Source organism: Triticum urartu, chromosome 2, assembly GCF_003073215.2.
Source record: "Triticum urartu cultivar G1812 chromosome 2, Tu2.1, whole genome shotgun sequence".
Classification (NCBI taxonomy): domain Eukaryota; kingdom Viridiplantae; phylum Streptophyta; class Magnoliopsida; order Poales; family Poaceae; genus Triticum; species Triticum urartu.
Genome location: NC_053023.1, coordinates 291,503,180 through 291,514,706, shown reverse-complemented (window position 1 = coordinate 291,514,706; position 11,527 = coordinate 291,503,180). Strand labels below are relative to the sequence as shown.

General features: G+C 36.3%; 3 non-coding genes across 3 annotated transcripts; 1 reads left to right on the top strand and 2 right to left on the bottom strand.

Moving 5' to 3' along the window:
- Positions 1-2,802: 2,802 nt before the first annotated feature.
- TRNAT-UGU lies at positions 2,803-2,875 on the bottom strand. Its single transcript has one exon. It is a non-coding gene; the product is annotated as a tRNA-Thr (tRNA).
- Positions 2,876-9,659: 6,784 nt separating this feature from the next.
- TRNAM-CAU lies at positions 9,660-9,733 on the top strand. Its single transcript has one exon. It is a non-coding gene; the product is annotated as a tRNA-Met (tRNA).
- Positions 9,734-10,185: 452 nt separating this feature from the next.
- Positions 10,186-10,256, bottom strand: TRNAG-GCC. Its single transcript has one exon. It is a non-coding gene; the product is annotated as a tRNA-Gly (tRNA).
- Between the last annotated feature and the right edge of the window lie 1,271 nt (positions 10,257-11,527).

Sequence of the window (11,527 nt, the reverse complement as noted above, 5' to 3'; positions counted from 1 at the left end):
GAACAGGATCAGAGGGATCAAAAACTGCTAATTCGTATAAAGCCATTGAGCCAGCCCAACCAGAAACTAGAGTTGTGTGCATTATATGCACCGCAAGCAATCGACCCGGATCATTCAATACGAAAAAATGTTAAAAAATTCTTGTTGTCTTATCCGCATTAGACAAAATGAAGTAAAAAATAATTCAAAATTTAAGTATCTTTCAGTATCTAAGTATAAATACTAATAAAAAGAAGAAAGAAGGATTGATTTGCAGCAATAGATGTCTTTCACATACAACTAGAAAAAAGTAATTTCCTTTTTGAATGGCAGTTCCAAAAAAACGTACTTCAATGTCAAAAAAGCGTATTCGTAAAAATATTTGGAAGAAAAAGACTTATTTTTCCATAGTACAATCTTATTCTTTAGTAAAATCAAGATCATTTTCGAGCGTTAATGAGCATCCAAAACCAAAGGGTTTTTCTGGGCAACAAACAAATAATAAGATTTTGGAATAATATGAATTGACTTATCAAAAAAGAATTCCAATTATTTAATAATTTTTGTTACTTGTTATAGGAATTCAATTAATAAATGGAAAGAGTTGGGTATTAGTTCATGAGCAATTCTGCATGAATATGGATAGAGGAAGGAAATAATGAAAAAAAATTCTAGTGCACTCCATATCTTTTTTACTATTCTTCTTGGTACCCAAATAAGAATAGGATAGAGATGTCAAAAGCAGGTCTGATTACACCTATTCCTAATCCTAAATAGAATGTAAGGACGTAGGGATTTCTATGTAAACAGAGTATCCTATTTCCATTTTTAGAGTTCTGTATTTTAGGAATGGTATGAAGAATATACAGGGCCCATGAAAGGAAGATCAATGACTCATATAAATTACTTAATGGAAAATGTCCCGAGGAAGCCTAACGAGAAACTAAGAATCCTGTTATAGAGAAAAAAGTAACTATCATTCCTTTTTCTGACGAATCACGTAATCCTCCAAGTTCCGATCTACCTTATGGATGGATCGATAAATGTTTAGATTTCTGTGATTATTTTTTACGCGGAGTTGTTGAATATCAACAACTTATTACACAGAATCCAATTTTTTAGAGCGAGTTGAAGGAGTAGGTTTTATTAGCGGAGAAGAAGCAGTAAATTGGGGCTTATCGGGACCGATGTTACGAGCTTCTGGAATACAATGGGATCTTCGTAAAGTAGATCCTTATGAGTCTTACAACCAATTTGATTGGAAAGTCCAATGGCAAAAAGAAGGGGATTCGTTAGCTTGCTATTTAGTACGAATTGGTGAAATGAGGGAATCCATCAAAATAATTCAACAAGCTGTAGAAAAAATTCCTGGAGGACCTTATGAAAATTTAGAAGTCCGACGCTTTAAGAAAGAAAATAATTCTGAATGGAATGATTTTGAGTATAAATTTCTTGGTAAAAAACCTTCGCCCAATTTTGAATTGTCAAGACAAGAGCTTTATGTAAGAGTAGAAGCCCCAAAAGGTGAATTAGGGATTTATCCTTTTTTGGCTCTCTCTTTAGCCCTATGTCTCTTATCCCTAGGAGGCCTTCCTCCACGAGCAGGTTTCTTCGGAAAACTCTATCTATTCTGGTGTGGATGGCAAGCAGGCCTATATTTCTTGGTTTCAATAGGACTCCTTACGAGCGTTCTTTCTATCTACTATTATCTGCATTTTAGATTTGGATCTTTTTCTTATTTCAAAATAGTGAAAAAGTCAAATAAGAGGTGTTAAGCTTTTTATCATTCTGGCATCGAGCTATTTTGCCGCAGGACCTCCCCTACAGTATCGTCACCGCAGTAGAGTTTAACCACCAAATTCAATTCCAATTGAGTAAAGTAATAATATTAAGAACTAGATCATCTAACCCCATTGAATGAAAAAAAGAAATTCAATTTTCAGGGAAATTTTTGAATAAGAGATAAATAAACAATTGAATTTGAAAAAAAAAACTTCTTTCTATTTTGGACAATTTCTTTTTCAATAGGACCCTCTTTTTGGAGTGAACGATCGAATATTCCCCTATTCCTTCTTATTTTAACTGATTGTATTCCATATGGAATAAGAGGAGAACAAAAGCATTCCACGACCTGCCAAGGGGCTGTTAAAAAAAAGCTTGGAAAAGACAATGTTCCATACTAAAGGATTCGGGTCCATAACCACGAGTTCCAGTGCACTAGATCAATCCCCTTGCCCCTCATTCTTTGAGAATCAGAAGGATCCTTTTCGAGTTTCCATTTCTTCATTTGGAATCTGGGCTCTTCTATCTTCAACTTATTTTTTTGGCTTTATTCTTTATTTATTTCATTTCGATTTTTCCCTCTTCCTCTATCCCTATCCTCTAGGTACAGCGTTTGCATCAATAGAGAACCTTTTCCTCTGTATGAATCTATATTATTCCATTCCAATTTCTTCCCGAAACTTCCCAAGAAAAATCCCGAATTGGATCCAAAATTGACGGGTTAATGTGAGCTTATCCATGCGGTTAGGCACTCTTCAAATAGGAATCCATTTTCTAACTGGCTTTCGTGCTTTGGTGAGGAGTCAGGTCTACTTACTTTATGCTTCTTTCCAATTTTATGGTGGATTTGATAAGAACCCTTTTTGCTTTCTTGATAAATAATCAACAAAAAAAGCATTTTTTTATATAACCTGCTTGTTTTATTATAATTATAACAAGTCCTATATGGAAATGCCCGCTAAAGAGAAAATCTATTTGATTGTCTCTCGGCCAATATCGATTTTTAGAAAGAAAAAACAAGAACATCGATAGAGAAAAAAAAGCCGACTATCGGATTTGAACCGATGACCCTCGCATTACAAATGCGATGCTCTAACCTCTGAGCTAAGTGGGCTTACATAACGGAAATAGTGTAACAAATAGAAATAGGTATAGTATAGGAAATCCGTAAAATCTCAGATATTAGTTATTAATCTTAGCTATAGATTTCTATGGTATATGGAATTTATGGTTTCCTTTGGTGCAAATCCAATTATCTAAATTGGAAATAAGAAGCAATTCTCCCATTGGTAGCAAATGGTTATCCATTAAGCGGAGGAAATAGTAATAAAAAGAAAAAGGCTTATGCTCCTTTATCTTAAAAGAACGGACTAACAGGGTCAGCTACTTAGCCAACTTTCATAATTAAATAATAAATAATATCTGACGAATTAGAATCATCTTGATAGAGATAACAGGCCCTTTCTATGTATTATCAATAGGATCAATTCTAACAAGTCACACACTCATATTCCAGAGATACCGAAACAAAAAAATTCCGCGGTCGAACTACCATAATATCTAGAAATGTAGATCTTAAACTAGAAAGGCTTTTTTGGATGGAAAAACTCTGACTTCCTAGTTTTAGTTAGTAGAAACCTAATTGGTTAAAATTCCCAAATTAGATAGAAAAAGTAAATAAAATAGGGGCTTATGTTGGATTGGCACGATATAATATAAATCCAAATAGGATTAAAAAAGAGGTAAATTGTGTCTAAATAATTAGACAACTAGGAATACTAATAATCTTCTCCTATCCTATTTTTTGATTCATTTAGTTCTTCAATTAACTCAAAGTTCTTTCTTTTTCTTTAAAGAATTCTGCCTTCCTTAAAATATCATAAACAGTTCTTGTTGGTTGAGCACCCTTTTCAAGGAAATAGAGAATAGCTGGAACATTTAAACAAGTTTGATTCTTTATCGGATCATAAAAACCTACTTTTTGAAGATCTCTTCCTTCTCTTCGAGATCGAACATCAATTGCAACGATTTGATAGACAGCTTATTGGGATAGATGTAGATAAACAATTGCAATGACTTCTTTATTTCTTTATGTGCAAAAAAATAAGATTGTCTAGTATTTTTTAGTGTAAGTAATATAATATGGTAGGGTATGTGGCTTTTTCTACACACACTTTCTACACACAAATGAAAAACGGTTATGGATGCGGATATAGGCTACGAGCATAAATGCATGAATATGCAGAGCCAGGTATAGCGAGTTTTATTTTATTTATTTTAATTGAATCAACGAATATTTTTTGTCCGGTAAAATACCGGTACTCTATTCCATAAGAGTGGAATAGGAAATTAAGATGAGGATGGTATCATCATAAAGAAAGATAGAGTAATATAATATCCTAAATTGTACTAATCCACATATCGTTCGAATCTAAGAGAAATTCTAGATAATGTTTCCTACCCTGAAATTTTCTTGTCTTTCCCGAATGCTAAAGAGAAGAAGAGGATTGAGTCAAAAGAAAAAGCTATTTTGGAGTTTTATCAACAATTTGCTTGTGTAGGTGGGGACCTGGTATTTTCGGAGTCCTTATGCGAGGAATTACAAAAGAAATTTTTTCAACAAAAATGTGAATTAGGAAGGATTGGTCGACGAAATATGAATCGGAGACTTAATCTTGATATTCCTCAGAACAATACATTCTTGTTACCACGAGATGTATTGGCCGCTACGGATCATTTGATTGGAATGAAATTTGGAACGGGTATACTTGACGATGACGATATGAATCACTTGAAAAATAAACGTATTCGTTCGGTTGCGGATCTGTTACAAGATCAATTCGGATTGGCTCTTGGTCGTTTACAACATGCAGTTCAAAAAACTATTCATAGAGTATTCATACGTCAATCGAAACCGACTCCCCAAACTTTGGTAACTCCAACTTCAACTTCAATTTTATTAATAACTACTTATGAGACCTTTTTTGGCACATACCCGTTATCTCAAGTTTTTGATCAAACGAATCCATTGACACAAACTGTTCATGGGCGAAAAGTGAGTTGTTTAGGTCCTGGAGGGTTGACGGGGAGAACCGTCCATAACATCCCTTATTCAATCCATAATCAAGAATAATTAGGATTTCTAAAAAAAAGAAAAAATAAAGGGTCCACTCATAGGAAAACCCAACCTTTCCCCGCATCCGGCACTAATCTATTTTTAACGTCTAATTAGAGCGGGGAATCATTCCAATTAGGAAGTTCAGCTCGTTGCTTTTTATTTTACCAGAATTGGAGCCAGGCTCTATCCATTTATTCATTAGACCCAGAAAATCGTAATTTTGGATTCCATTCAAAAAAGATTGATTTTATTACGACATGCTATTTTTTCCATTCATTACCTTTGAGGATCAGTCGTGGTCTTCTAGACTCTACCAAGAGTCTGGACGAATTTGTTGTTTCATCCAAATGTGTAAAAGATCATAGTCGCACTTAAAAGCCGAGTACTCTACCATTGAGTTAGCAACCCAGATAAAAAAAGTGAAAAAAAAATTCCTATATGCTCTCCCTCCCTCTTTAATGAGAGATGCAAAATAAAAAAGTGAAGTAAGGGTGCCCTATGGGTATTTGATCTTGCTCCCTGCCCCTTTTTTTCATGGAAAAAGGAAATATCAATTTCTCCATTCATTGAACCCTAGTTCGGGACTGACGGGGGATGTAAAGCCAAGCAAATTGCTTCCGCGCCGAGAACCGAAGATTGTGTGGGTTGTAAGAGATGTGAATCTGCCTGCCCGACAGATTTTTTAAGTGTCCGCGTTTATTTAGGGCCTGAAACAACACGTAGCATGGCTCTATCTTATTGCCTAGATCCCGTGTAAATGGAAATTTCATTGATAAGACCTCCTCAATTGTAGCCAATATTTTATTGCGAATAATTCCGACAACCTCAGGAGAAAAAAAGGCATTTACTTATTATAGAGATGGTGCGATTTGACTCTTTTTTTTGCTTTTTTTTAGCCCTACCTATACCTCAGTCTTACGAAAAAGAGAGGGGGGTTGGCATAGAGAGAACCAAATTTGTAAAGCAAACAAACCCACGCTTCGGGAAGGTGAGGCGAACTAACAATTCCTTCCGTCGTGTATCCTCGATTGATGCCATCAGATTATAAGTTCATTCCATACCGAACCAGACCGTGCACATTCTTATTATGAGAAGGGGTCATTCGAGCCTATGGAAATAGGATACTCTGTTTACATAGAAATCCCTACGTCCTTACATTCTATTTAGGATTAGGAATAGGTGTAATCAGACCTGCTTTTGACATATCTATCCTATTCTTATTTGGGTACCATATGCACCTCTTTGGGCTTCTATTGAATCGAGAAGTCTGCATAAAAGTCTTTGCCCAAAAGGATAATCCTAGAATTCCGTCTGTCTTCTGGATTTGGAGAAGTGCCGATTTTCAAGAACGCGAATCTTATGATATGGTGGGAATCTCTTATGATAATCATCCGCGCCTTAAACGTATCCTAATGCCTGAAAGTTGGATAGGCTGGCCCTTACGTAAGGATTATATAACCCCCAATTTTTATGAAATACAAGATGCTCATTGAATGATAAGAAATTCATGCTCACTTATACAACACAACTCCAGATTTTATTCAAGTCAAGGAATATTTTTAGGTTCTTTCCCTAGATGAAACGGAATACCTATTTATAATTATAGGTGAATCCATGGAGGGTCATCATTGAATTGACTCTTTTTGGAAATAGTATTTTTTTTGCAGCTTAGCTCAATTCATGCATGGTTCCAGATAATCTGCTTGGTTGCAAAAAAATAGTTAGAAATGCGTATGAATATATAGCCTAGAGTTGTAGGAGAGAGAATAGAATAGACTATATTATGGAATTTTCAAAGTATATATGCATTAAGGAGGGTGGAGTCAGGCTAGATCTATACTATAATATCCTTAATGTCTATAAGAGTTCCGAATCGAATCTCTTTAGAAAGAGGATCTTTTGTCTCATGGTAGCCTGCTCCAGTCCCCTTACGAAACTTTCGTTATTGGGTTAGCCATACACTTCACATGTTTCTAGCGATTCACATGGCATCATCAAATGATACAAGTCTTGGATAAGAATCTACAACGCACTAGAACGCCCTTGTTGACGATTCTTTACTGCGACAGCATCTAGGGTTCCTCGAATAATGCGATATCTCACACCGGGGTATTTATCGTACTTTTGCCTTGGGGGGTCTCTTCCTCATTTAACAAATGTCTGGAACTTTGGATTAAGAATTGGTGGAATACCAGGCAATCCGAAACTCTCTTAACTGATATTCAAGAGAAAAGGATTCTAGAAAGATTCATAGAATTAGAAGAACTTTCTCTCTTGGACGAGATGATAAAAGGGAAACTAAAGACACATGTACAAAAACCTCCTACAGGAATACACAAGGAAATAATACAATGGGTCAAAATAAATAATGAGGATCATCTCCATACCATTTTGCATTTCTCGACAAATATAATCTGTTGGCGAAAGCCTGACGGAGCAATGCCGCGTGGAGGTGGAAGGCCTACGGGTCATCAACTTCTTTTCTCGGAGAAGAAACAATGACGGTATCTGAGGAATAAGCATCGGCTAACTCTGTGCCAGCAGCCGCGGTAAGACAGAGGATGCAAGCGTTATCCGGAATGATTGGGCGTAAAGCGTCTGTAGGTGGCTTTTCAAGTCCGCCGTCAAATCCCAGGATCCAAATTTATTGCTGTAGCTACCCATTCAATGTAGAAGAATTTAAATTTTAGAATCGAAGGTTCATAATATAAAAATATAAAACTTCTCGGCTTTTACCCATTTTAAATTTTTTTTGGAATGAACACAACATTCAATTTGGCATACAGAGTACTAAAGATTTCATCGAAAACTTACAGCAGCTTGCCAAACAAAGGCTAATAGAAAAAAGAATAGAGGTATAACAGGCATAATATCCACGATTGGATTGAAAATAGCATAAGCTTCGGGTAATTTGGCAAAGAAAAAACTAGTAGGATAAAGAACAGAATTAAAACAGATACAGGTTAAACTAAGTATATTAGGCATAACAAGCATTTCATTCTTGTAGAGTAAATAATTGGATTTTTCTTGAGTTATTTTTATTTATCTCATGCCTTTCCTCGTTCATGGTTCGATATTCTGGTGTCCTAGGCGTAGAGGAACCACACCAATCCATCCCGAATTTGGTGGTTAAACTCTACTGCGGTGACGATACTGTAGGGGAGGTCCTGCGGCAAAATAGCTCGATTGCCAGAATGATAAAAAGCTTAACACCTCTTATTTGACTTTTTCACTATTTTGAAATAAGAAAAAGATCCAAATCTAAAATGCAAAGGTCGTCTTATTCAAAACCTCAATCATCACATCCCCCAATAAGCATAAGCATTAGCTCTCCCTGAAAAGGAGGTGATCCAGCCGCACCTTCCAGTACGGCTACCTTGTTACGACTTCACTCCAGTCGCAAGCCTAGCCTTAGGCATCCCCCTCCTTACGGTTAAGGGTAATGACTTCAAACATGGCCAGCTCCTATAGTGTGACGGGCGGTGTGTACCCATTGAGCAAAGATAGGTTGTAATTGTATGGCAGTATCCGAAAACATATCTTGTGGACGGCCTAAAGCACTCATGGTATCATTATGAATGTACAAGCCAAAACTGTGAAAACCTAGAAATATACAGAGTTTTCATTAAAATAGACTTCGTTTGGTAGTATCGTTTCCATTTTTTTTACAATAAACTCTTGCTTTGCCCAATAGAAACACAAACACTGCTTGAAAGAGTTGGAACTTCTTTTTTCTAACTTGCAATTATAGAACTAATTTTTTCTAATTAATTTCCCCTTTACATTTTGAAAATTCTTTCAATACAATGAAAAAAATCCAAAAGGGTTTCTATTTAATGATGAAATTAAAATAAAATGGATAAATAGAAAAGGCTTTTTGGATTTTTTAAAAATTTCTAGAATGAAAGTCTTTATGCTCTTATTAATAAGATTTACTAACCTTATGATTTTGGAGAAGATAGGTGGAAGTTGTAAGTCCTATTGTAAGAATACTCCACTTTTCATAATTTTCCTAATAGAATCCTCATATTCTATTAGGAAAATTATGAAAAGTTCATTGATAGGAAAAGAATACTTAGCACACAGTATACCAAACAAAACTTTTTTTTTCTAATATTTGACTAAGACTGGATTTCATTCCACTTTCCTATTTCTGAACAACAACTTATGTTATCAACTATTTCGTGTTTTCAAAGTTATTAATTGTCTCATACCCTATTTTTGATTTCGATAGTGCACACAAATTTGCAATTATTCATCTACTACTGGAATTTGGATTTATTTTATCGATGCAAATTGGATTTGGATAGAAGGGTACATTCTTTCTAATATTTTAGATAGAAGAAATGTTTCTTCTATCTAAAATATTAGAAAAAAATTTGCTGATTTATTTATTGCTATATGCAATTTATGGAATTGATACACCATTTAATTGATATCATTTAGCAAAATGAAACACAGCATATGCATCCATCTTTTGGCTCGAGAATTTCGGTATTATCTCCCCCCCCCCTTCAATGGCATAATAAAATATTATGGCTTTATGCTTAATCCGTGTATAGGTAAACTTTAGGTCCGAACAGCATTATTATCCAAAGATCCCCTTTATGTACATATCTCTATGGGGAATCATGCTTTAATTTTTCAAAGTATTAAATTAAATATCTTGAATAAAAAAAGGAAATTTGCTCTGATATAGAGTATAACCTGACTATCTTGGCTAGACATGTTAGAGGCTTGTATTCAAGCCTTTTTTGTCCACCAGTTTCCGGTACTCCAGAGCGGAGTAGAGCAGTTTGGTAGCTCACGAGGCTCATAACCTTGAGGTCACGGGTTCGATTCCCGTCTCCGCACTTAGCAGTCTGTATAAAAGGACTATTCTATTTCTCTAGATATGTATGGTAGAGGGGCGTATCCAACCCTTTTTTATTCATTAGTTCCCGGCCCTAGAGGGCAAAATTGAGCAGTTTGCGAAGTCACTTGCCTTCAAAAAAAGAAGGCGCAAGGCCTCTCCCTACCCTGCAGAAAATAAAAATGAAACGAAAGGGACAGTCTACCTCTCCCTTCCCTTTAAAAAAAGTTTGCCTGTTGTTTGTCTCAGTTAATACCCAATTTTTGGAGCTCTGTTGGCGAGTTCTATTTCTGCCTCTGGAGCGCCCTCTTTTTTTGAGTGGGATGCAAAGGAAGGGTAAGATAGTAAGGGATACGGCACTAGACTAACACCTAATTAATACTTAATTTAATATAAGTAGTTAAACAGTTAACTAGACTAAACTTTTTATCATAGTACTTTGATAAATTAAGCGGGCGAGCGGCGGGAATCGAACCCGTATCTTCTCCTTGGCAAGGAGATATTTTACCATTGAACTACGCTCGCTACGGTATATATTTTATAGAGTATATCCGCCTGGGTCGACCTTCTATGTCTGGGTCGACCGTTTCAACAAGTCTACGTGTAAGATATCCAGCATCTGCTGTTCGCACAGCAGTATCTACAACCCCTTTGCGGGCTCCATAGCAGGAAATTATATATTCTGTCAAAGAAAGTCCCTCGCGTAAATTGCTTTGAATAGGTAAATCAATCATTTGTCCTTGAGGGTCCGACATTAATCCTCTCATACCTACTAATTGGTGTACTTGAGATGCATTTCCTCTGGCTCCTGAAAAAGACATTAGATAGACTGGATTAGAAGGATCCGTTATCCGAAAATTTGAATTCATTTCTTGTTTCAAATATTCACTTGTCGCATACCATATCTCAACAGATTGGCGTAATTTTTCTACCGCGTGTACAGCCCCATAATAATAGTGTTTCTCCAAAAGAAAACTCTGTTGTTCCGCGTCTTGGACTAACCATCCCTTAGAGGGTATTGCTCCGGAATGGAAACGAGGGAATGTCCACAATACCCGGATTTAGTCAGATCCAATTCGAGGGATTTTGTAGGTTCATTAATCAAGCCTTGGCAGAAGAACTTGACAAGTTTCCAACAATTAAAGATCCAGATCACGAAATTGCATTTCAATTATTTGCGAAAGGATATCAACTGCTAGAACCCTCGATAAAAGAAAGAGATGCTGTGTATGAATCACTCACCTATTCTTCCGAATTATATGTATCTGCGAGATTAATTTTTGGTTTCGATGTGCAAAAGCAAACCATTTCTATCGGAAACATTCCTGAATCTAATCTTTTGGAAAAAATAAGTCTCTTCGCTTGAATTTTAGAACTTAGAATTTATTACCCTAGAAAAAAAAAAGAAAAACCTAATCCTTTGAATCTTTGGTATCCTTCAAATCTTCGCTATCCTTCAAATCTTCGCTATCCTTCGAGTCTTCGATACGCTTCGAATCCTTATGGGGAAGGGCGCGGCCTGCCTTGGCCGGCCCCTCTCTCTCCACTAGGGCCCAACAAGGCCCATTAACCCCCGGGGGGTTCCGGTAACCCCTCCGGCACTCCGGTAAAATCCCGATTTCACCTGGAACTCTTCCGATGTCCAAATGTAGGCGTCCAATATATCAATCTTTATGTCTCGACCATTTCGAGACTCCTCGTCATCTCCGTGATCATATCCGGGACTCTGAACTACCTTTGGTACATCAAAGCATATAAACTCATAATACCAATCGTCACAGAACTTTAAGCGTGCG